At 47.5% G+C, this 10,553-nt stretch overlaps 1 non-coding gene across 1 annotated transcript; it reads right to left on the reverse strand.

Moving 5' to 3' along the window:
• Window positions 1–523: 523 nt before the first annotated feature.
• Window positions 524–596, reverse strand: TRNAS-GCU (transfer RNA serine (anticodon GCU)). The gene has a single exon. It is a non-coding gene; the product is annotated as a tRNA-Ser (tRNA).
• Between the last annotated feature and the right edge of the window lie 9,957 nt (window positions 597–10,553).

Here is a 10,553-nt window from a genome sequence, read left to right on the forward strand (position 1 = left end):
CACGGAAGCCCAAATATTAAATGCTCGTCAGGTATTGTGGAAAAACTCTGACATTTTACGTTACATCTGAGACGTCACAACACCGCTCCCGGGAGGGCTCGAACCACCAACCTTTCGGTTAACAGCCGAACGCGCTAACCATTCGCCACGGACGCCCAAAAATTAAATGTTCGTCAGGTATTGTGGAAAAACTCTGACATTTTACGTTATATCTGAGACGACACAACACCGCTCCTGGGAGGGCTCGAACCACCAACCTTTCGGTTAACAGCTGAATGCGCTGACCATTGCGCCACTGAAGCCCAAAAATTAAATTTTCGTCAGGTATTGAGGTAAAACTTTGACTTTTTACTTCACATCCGAGACCTCACAACACCGCTCCCGGATGGGCTCGAACCACCAGCCTTTCGATTAACAGTTGAACGCGCTAATAATTGCGCCACGGAAGCCCAAAAATTAAATGTTCGTCAGGTATTGTGGAAAAACTCTGACATTTTACGTTACATCTGAGACATCACAACACCGCTCCCGGATGGGCTCGAACCACCAACCTTTCGGTTAGCAGCTGAACGCGCTGACCATTGCGCCACGGAAGCCCAAAAATTAAATGGTCGTCAGGTATTGTGGAAAAATTTTGGCTTTCAACGTTACATTTGAGATCCCAAAACACCGCTCCCGGGTGGGCTCGAACCACCAACCTATTTGTTAACAGCCGAATTCGCTAACCATTGAGCCACGGAAGCTCAGAATTTAAATGGTCGTCAGGTGTTGTGGAAAAAACCTTGACTTTTACGTCACATCTGAGACGTCACAACACCGCTCCCGGATGGGCTCGAACCACACACCTATTGGTTAAAAGCCGAACGCGCTAACCTTTGAGCCACGGAAGCTCAGAAATTAAATGGTTGTCAGGTATTGTAGATAAGTTAAGACTTTTTACGTTACATCTGAGACCCTACAACACCTCTCCCGGGTGGGCTCGAACCTTCAACCTTTCGATTAACAGCTGAACGCGCTAATCATTGCGCCACGGAAGCCCAAAAATTAAATGTTCGTCAGGTATTGTGGAAAAACTCTGACATTTTACGTTACATCTGAGACCTCACAACACCGCTACCGGATGGGCTCGAACCACCAACCTATTGGTTAACAGCCGAACGCGCTAACCATTGCGCCACGGAAGCCCAAAATTTAAATGGTCGTCAGGTGTTGTGGAAAAAACCTTGACTTTTTACGTCACATCTGAGACGTCACAACACCGCTCCCGGATGGGCTCGAACCACACACCTATTGGTTAACAGCCGAACGCGCTATCCTTTGAGCCACGGAAGCTCAGAAATTAAATGGTTGTCAGGTATTGTAGATAAGTTATGACTTTTCACGTTACATCTGAGACCCTACAACACCTCTTCCGGTTGGGCTCGAACCACCAACCTTTCGATTAACAGCTGAACGCGCTAACCATTGCGCCACGGAAGCCCAAATATTAAATGCTCGTCAGGTATTGTGGAAAAACTCTGACATTTTACGTTACATCTGAGACGTCACAACACCGCTCCCGGGAGGGCTCGAACCACCAACCTTTCGGTTAACAGCCGAACCCGCTAACCATTCGCCACGGACGCCCAAAAATTAAATGGTCGTCAGGTATTGTGGAAAAACTTTGGCTATTTATGTTACATTTGAGATCCAAAAACACCGCTCCCGGGTGGGCTCGAACCACCAACCTATTGGTTAACAGCCGAACGCGCTAACCATTGAGCCACGAAAGCTCAGAAAATAAATGGTTGTCACGTATTGTGGAAAAGTTTTGTCTTTTTACGCTACATATGAGACCCAACAACACCTCTCCCGGGTGGGCTCGAACTTCCAACCTTTCGATTAACAGCTGACCGCGCTAACCATTGCGCCACGCAAGCCCAAAAATTAAATGTTCGTCAGGTATTGTGGAAAAACTCTGACATTTTACGTTGCATCTGAGACGTCACAACACTTCTCCCGGATAGGCTCGAACCACCAACCAATTGGTTAACAGCCGAACGCGCTAACCATTGAGCCACAGAAGCTCAGAAATTAAATGGTTGTTAGGTTTTGTGGATAAGTTATGACTTTTTACGTTACATCTGAGACCCTACAACACTTCTCCCAGGTGGGCTCGAACCACCATCCTTTCGGTTAACAGCCGAACGCGCTAACCATTGCGCCAAGGAAGCCCAAAAATTAAATGGTAGTCAGGTATTGTGGAAAAACTCTGACATTTTACGTTACATTTGAGACATCACAACACCGCTCCCGGGTGGGCTCGAACCACCAACCTTTCGATTAACAGCTGGACGCGCTAATTATTGCGCCAGGCAAGCCCGAAAAATAAATGTTCGTCAGGTATTGTGGAAAAATTTTGGCTTTCAACGTTACATTTGAGATCCCAAAACACCGCTCCCGGGTGGGCTCGAACCACCAACCTATTTGTTAACAGCCGAATTCGCTAACCATTGAGCCACGGAAGCTCAGAATTTAAATGGTCGTCAGGTGTTGTGGAAAAAACCTTGACTTTTACGTCACATCTGAGACGTCACAACACCGCTCCCGGATGGGCTCGAACCACACACCTATTGGTTAAAAGCCGAACGCGCTAACCTTTGAGCCACGGAAGCTCAGAAATTAAATGGTTGTCAGGTATTGTAGATAAGTTAAGACTTTTTACGTTACATCTGAGACCCTACAACACCTCTCCCGGGTGGGCTCGAACCTTCAACCTTTCGATTAACAGCTGAACGCGCTAATCATTGCGCCACGGAAGCCCAAAAATTAAATGTTCGTCAGGTATTGTGGAAAAACTCTGACATTTTACGTTACATCTGAGACCTCACAACACCGCTACCGGATGGGCTCGAACCACCAACCTATTGGTTAACAGCCGAACGCGCTAACCATTGCGCCACGGAAGCCCAAAATTTAAATGGTCGTCAGGTGTTGTGGAAAAAACCTTGACTTTTTACGTCACATCTGAGACGTCACAACACCGCTCCCGGATGGGCTCGAACCACACACCTATTGGTTAACAGCCGAACGCGCTATCCTTTGAGCCACGGAAGCTCAGAAATTAAATGGTTGTCAGGTATTGTAGATAAGTTATGACTTTTCACGTTACATCTGAGACCCTACAACACCTCTTCCGGTTGGGCTCGAACCACCAACCTTTCGATTAACAGCTGAACGCGCTAACCATTGCGCCACGGAAGCCCAAATATTAAATGCTCGTCAGGTATTGTGGAAAAACTCTGACATTTTACGTTACATCTGAGACGTCACAACACCGCTCCCGGGAGGGCTCGAACCACCAACCTTTCGGTTAACAGCCGAACCCGCTAACCATTCGCCACGGACGCCCAAAAATTAAATGGTCGTCAGGTATTGTGGAAAAACTTTGGCTATTTATGTTACATTTGAGATCCAAAAACACCGCTCCCGGGTGGGCTCGAACCACCAACCTATTGGTTAACAGCCGAACGCGCTAACCATTGAGCAACGAAAGCTCAGAAAATAAATGGTTGTCACGTATTGTGGAAAAGTTTTGTCTTTTTACGCTACATATGAGACCCAACAACACCTCTCCCGGGTGGGCTCGAACTTCCAACCTTTCGATTAACAGCTGACCGCGCTAACCATTGCGCCACGCAAGCCCAAAAATTAAATGTTCGTCAGGTATTGTGGAAAAACTCTGACATTTTACGTTGCATCTGAGACGTCACAACACTTCTCCCGGATAGGCTCGAACCACCAACCAATTGGTTAACAGCCGAACGCGCTAACCATTGAGCCACAGAAGCTCAGAAATTAAATGGTTGTTAGGTTTTGTGGATAAGTTATGACTTTTTACGTTACATCTGAGACCCTACAACACTTCTCCCAGGTGGGCTCGAACCACCATCCTTTCGGTTAACAGCCGAACGCGCTAACCATTGCGCCAAGGAAGCCCAAAAATTAAATGGTAGTCAGGTATTGTGGAAAAACTTTGGTTTTCTACGTTACATTTGAGATCCCACAACACCGCTCCCGGGTGGGCTCGAACCACCAACCTTTCGATTAACAGCTGGACGCGCTAATTATTGCGCCAGGCAAGCCCGAAAAATAAATGTTCGTCAGGTATTGTGGAAAAACTCTGACATTTTACGTAACATCTGAGACGTCACAACACCGCTCCCGGATGGGCTCGAACCACCAACCTTTCGGTTAACAGCCGAACGCGCTAACCATTGCGCCACGGACGCCCAAAAAAAAATGGTCGTCAGGTATTGTGGAAAAACTTTGGCTTTTTACGTTACATTAGAGATCCCACAACACCGCTCCCGGGTGGGCTCGAACCACCAACCTTTCGGTTAACAGCCGAACGCGCTAACCATTGAGCCACGGAAGCTCAGAAATTAAATGGTTGTGACGTATTGTGGAAAAGTTTTGACTTTTTACGCTACATCTGAGACCCCACAACACCTCTCCCGGGTGGGCTCGAACCTTCAAAATTTCGATTAACAGCTGAACGCGCTAATCATTGCGCCACGGAAGCCCAAAAATTAAATGTTCGTCAGGTATTGTGGAAAAACTCTGACATTTTACGTTACATCTGAGACCCTACAACACCTCTTCCGGTTGGGCTCGAACCACCAACCTTTCGGTTAACAGCCGAACGCGCTAACCATTGCGCCAAGGAAGCCCAAAAATTTAATGGTCGTCAGGTATTGTGGCAAAACTTTGGCTTTCTACGTTACATTTGAGATCCCACACCACCGCTCCCGGGTGGGCTCGAACCACCAACCTATTGGTTAACAGCCGAACGCGCTAACCATTGAGCCACGGAAGCTCAGAATTTAAATGGTCGTCAGGTGTTGTGGAAAAAACCTTGACTTTTACGTCACATCTGAGACGTCACAACACCGCTCCCGGATGGGCTCGAACCACACACCTATTGGTTAAAAGCCGAACGCGCTAACCTTTGAGCCACGGAAGCTCAGAAATTAAATGGTTGTCAGGTATTGTAGATAAGTTAAGACTTTTTACGTTACATCGGAGACCCTACAACACCTCTCCCGGGTGGGCTCGAACCTTCAACCTTTCGATTAACAGCTGAACGCGCTAATCATTGCGCCACGGAAGCCCAAAAATTAAATGTTCGTCAGGTATTGTGGAAAAACTCTGACATTTTACGTTACATCTGAGACCTCACAACACCGCTACCGGATGGGCTCGAACCACCAACCTATTGGTTAACAGCCGAACGCGCTAACCATTGCGCCACGGAAGCCCAAAATTTAAATGGTCGTCAGGTGTTGTGGAAAAAACCTTGACTTTTTACGTCACATCTGAGACGTCACAACACCGCTCCCGGATGGGCTCGAACCACACACCTATTGGTTAACAGCCGAACGCGCTATCCTTTGAGCCACGGAAGCTCAGAAATTAAATGGTTGTCAGGTATTGTAGATAAGTTATGACTTTTCACGTTACATCTGAGACCCTACAACACCTCTTCCGGTTGGGCTCGAACCACCAACCTTTCGGTTAACAGCCGAACGCACTAACAATTGCGCCAAGAAGGCCCAAAAATTTAATGGTCGTCAGGTATTGTGGCAAAACTTTGGCTTTCTACGTTACATATGAGATCCCACACCACCGCTCCCGGGTGGGCTCGAACCACCAACCTATTGGTTAACAGCCGAACGCGCTAACCATTGAGCCACGGAAGCCCAAAAATTAAACGCTCGTCAGGTATTGTGTAAAAACCTTGACTTTTTGCGTCACATCTGAGACCTGACAACACCGCTCCCGGATGGGCTCGAACAACCCACCTATTGGTTAACAGCCGAACGCGCTAACCATTGCGCCACGGAAAACCCAAAAATTAAATGTTCGTCAGGTATTGTGTAAAAACTCTGACATTTTACGTTACATCTGAGACCTCACAACACCATTCCCGGATGGGCTCGAACCACCAACCTATTGGTTAACAGCCGAACGCGCTAACCATTGAGCCACGGAAGCTCAGAAATTAAATGGTTGTCAGGTATTGTGGATAAGTTATGACTTATTACGTTACATCTGAGACCCTACAACACCTCTCTCGGTTGGGCTCGAACCACCAACCTTTCGGTTAACAGCTGAACGCGCTAACCATTGCGCCAAGGAAGCCCAAAAAATAAATGGTCGTCAGGTATTGTGGAAAAACTTTGTCTTTCTACGTTACATTTGAGATCCCACAACACCGCTCCCGGGTGGGCTCGAACCACCACCCTATTGGTTAAAAGCTGAACGCGCTAACCATTGCGCCACGGAAGTTAAAAAATTAAATGCTCGTCAGGTATTGTGTAAAAACCTTGACTTTTTACGTCACATCTGAGACCTCACAACACCGCTCCCGGGTGGGCTCGAACCACCAACCTATTGGTTAACAGCCGAAAGCGCTAACCATTGAGCCACGGAAGCTCAGAAATTAAATGGTTGTCAGGTATTGTGGATAAGTTATGACTTATTACGTTACATCTGAGACCCTACAACACCTCTCCCGGTTGGGCTCGAACCACCAACCTTTCGGTTAACAGCCGAACGCGCTAACCATTGCGCCAAGGAAGCCCGAAAAATAAATGTTCGTCAGGTATTGTGGAAAAACTCTGACATTTTACGTAACATCTGAGACGTCACAACACCGCTCCCGGATGGGCTCGAACCACCAACCTTTCGGTTAACAGCCGAACGCGCTAACCATTGCGCCACGGACGCCCAAAAAAAAATGGTCGTCAGGTATTGTGGAAAAACTTTGGCTTTTTACGTTACATTAGAGATCCCACAACACCGCTCCCGGGTGGGCTCGAACCACCAACCTTTCGGTTAACAGCCGAACGCGCTAACCATTGCGCAACGGAGGCCAAATATTAAATGGTCGTCAGGTATTGAGGTAAAACTTTGACTATTTACTTCACATCTGAGACCTCACAACACCGCTCCCGGATGGGCTCGAACCACCAACCTATTGGTTAACAGCCGAACGCGCTAACCATTGAGCCACGGAAGCTCAGAAATTAAATGGTTGTCACGTATTGTGGAAAAGTTTTGACTTTTTACGCTACATCTGAGACCCCACAACACCTCTCCCGGGTGGGCTCGAACCACCAACCTTTCGGTTAACAGCCGAACGCACTAACAATTGCGCCAAGAAGGCCCAAAAATTTAATGGTCGTCAGGTATTGTGGCAAAACTTTGGCTTTCTACGTTACATATGAGATCCCACACCACCGCTCCCGGGTGGGCTCGAACCACCAACCTATTGGTTAACAGCCGAACGCGCTAACCTTTGAGCCACGGAAGCCCAAAAATTAAACGCTCGTCAGGTATTGTGTAAAAACCTTGACTTTTTGCGTCACATCTGAGACCTGACAACACCGCTCCCGGATGGGCTCGAACAACCCACCTATTGGTTAACAGCCGAACGCGCTAACCATTGCGCCACGGAAAACCCAAAAATTAAATGTTCGTCAGGTATTGTGTAAAAACTCTGACATTTTACGTTACATCTGAGACCTCACAACACCGTTCCCGGATGGGCTCGAACCACCAACCTATTGGTTAACAGCCGAACGCGCTAACCATTGAGCCACGGAAGCTCAGAAATTAAATGGTTGTCAGGTATTGTGGATAAGTTATGACTTATTACGTTACATCTGAGACCCTACAACACCTCTCTCGGTTGGGCTCGAACCACCAACCTTTCGGTTAACAGATGAACGCGCTAACCATTGCGCCAAGGAAGCCCAAAAAATAAATGGTCGTCAGGTATTGTGGAAAAACTTTGTCTTTCTACGTTACATTTGAGATCCCACAACACCGCTCCCGGGTGGGCTCGAACCACCACCCTATTGGTTAAAAGCTGAACGCGCTAACCATTGCGCCACGGAAGTTAAAAAATTAAATGCTCGTCAGGTATTGTGTAAAAACCTTGACTTTTTACGTCACATCTGAGACCTCACAACACCGCTCCCGGGTGGGCTCGAACCACCAACCTATTGGTTAACAGCCGAAAGCGCTAACCATTGAGCCACGGAAGCTCAGAAATTAAATGGTTGTCAGGTATTGTGGATAAGTTATGACTTATTACGTTACATCTGAGACCCTACAACACCTCTCCCGGTTGGGCTCGAACCACTAACCTATTGGTTAACAGCCGAACGCGCTAACCTTTGAGCCACGGAAGCTCAGAAATTAAATGGTTGTCAGGTATTGTAGATAAGTTATGACTTTTTACGTTACATCTGAGACCCTACAACACCTCTTCCGATTGGGCTCGAACCACCAACCTTTCGGTTAACAGCCGAACGCACTAACAATTGCGCCAAGAAGGCCCAAAAATTTAATGGTCGTCAGGTATTGTGGCAAAACTTTGGCTTTCTACGTTACATATGAGATCCCACACCACCGCTCCCGGGTGGGCTCGAACCACCAACCTATTGGTTAACAGCCGAACGCGCTAACCATTGAGCCACGGAAGCCCAAAAATTAAATGCTCGTCAGGTATTGTGTAAAAACCTTGACTTTTTGCGTCACATCTGAGACCTGACAACACCGCTCCCGGATGGGCTCGAACAACCCACCTATTGGTTAACAGCCGAACGCGCTAACCATTGCGCCACGGAAGCCCAAAAATTAAATGTTCGTCAGGTATTGTGGAAAAACTCTGACATTTTACGTTACATCTGACACCTCACAACACCACTCCCGGATGGGCTCGAACCACCAACCTATTGGTTAACAGCCGAACGCGCTAACCATTGAGCCACGGAAGCTCAGAAATTAAATGGTTGTCAGGTATTGTGGATAAGTTATGACTTATTACGTTACATCTGAGACCCTACAACACCTCTCTCGGTTGGGCTCGAACCACCAACCTTTCGGTTAACAGCCGAACGCGCTAACCATTGAGCCACGGAAGCCCAAAAATTAAATGCTCGTCAGGTATTATGTAAAAACCTTGACTTTTTGCGTCACATCTGAGACCTGACAACACCGCTCCCGGATGGGCTCGAACAACCCACCTATTGGTTAACAGCCGAACGCGCTAACCATTACGCCACGGAAGCCCAAAAATTAAATGTTCGTCAGGTATTGTGGAAAAACTCTGACATTTTACGTTACATCTGACACCTCACAACACCACTCCCGGATGGGCTCGAACCACCAACCTATTGGTTAACAGCCGAACGCGCTAACCATTGAGCCACGGAAGCTCAGAAATTAAATGGTTGTCAGGTATTGTGGATAAGTTATGACTTATTACGTTACATCTGAGACCCTACAACACCTCTCTCGGTTGGGCTCGAACCACCAACCTTCCGGTTAACAGCCGAACGCGCTAACCATTGCGCCAAGGAAGCCCGAAAAATAAATGGTCGTCAGGTATTGTGGAAAAACTTTGGCTTTCTACGTTACATATGAGATCCCACACCACCGCTCCCGGGTGGGCTCGAACCACCAACCTATTGGTTAACAGCCGAACGCGCTAACCATTGAGCCACGGAAGCCCAAAAATTAAATGCTCGTCAGGTATTGTGTAAAAACCTGGACTTTTTGCGTCACATCTGAGACCTGACAACACCGCTCCCGGATGGGCTCGAACAACCCACCTATTGGTTAACAGCCGAACGCGCTAACCTTTGAGCCACGGAAGCTCAGAAATTAAATGGTTGTCAGGTATTGTAGATAAGTTATGACTTTTTACGTTACATCTGAGACCCTACAACACCTCTTCCGATTGGGCTCGAACCACCAACCTTTCGGTTAACAGCCGAACGCACTAACAATTGCGCCAAGAAGGCCCAAAAATTTAATGGTCGTCAGGTATTGTGGCAAAACTTTGGCTTTCTACGTTACATATGAGATCCCACACCACCGCTCCCGGGTGGGCTCGAACCACCAACCTATTGGTTAACAGCCGAACGCGCTAACCATTGAGCCACGGAAGCCCAAAAATTAAATGCTCGTCAGGTATTGTGTAAAAACCTTGACTTTTTGCGTCACATCTGAGACCTGACAACACCGCTCCCGGATGGGCTCGAACAACCCACCTATTGGTTAACAGCCGAACGCGCTAACCATTGCGCCACGGAAGCCCAAAAATTAAATGTTCGTCAGGTATTGTGGAAAAACTCTGACATTTTACGTTACATCTGACACCTCACAACACCACTCCCGGATGGGCTCGAACCACCAACCTATTGGTTAACAGCCGAACGCGCTAACCATTGAGCCACGGAAGCTCAGAAATTAAATGGTTGTCAGGTATTGTGGATAAGTTATGACTTATTACGTTACATCTGAGACCCTACAACACCTCTCTCGGTTGGGCTCGAACCACCAACCTTTCGGTTAACAGCCGAACGCGCTAACCATTGAGCCACGGAAGCCCAAAAATTAAATGCTCGTCAGGTATTATGTAAAAACCTTGACTTTTTGCGTCACATCTGAGACCTGACAACACCGCTCCCGGATGGGCTCGAACAACCCACCTATTG

The sequence above is a fragment of the Phalangium opilio genome, unplaced genomic scaffold, assembly GCF_054372755.1.
Source record: "Phalangium opilio isolate 3A_F unplaced genomic scaffold, DU_Popi_V2 ptg000087l_1, whole genome shotgun sequence".
NCBI lineage: Eukaryota > Metazoa > Arthropoda > Arachnida > Opiliones > Phalangiidae > Phalangium > Phalangium opilio.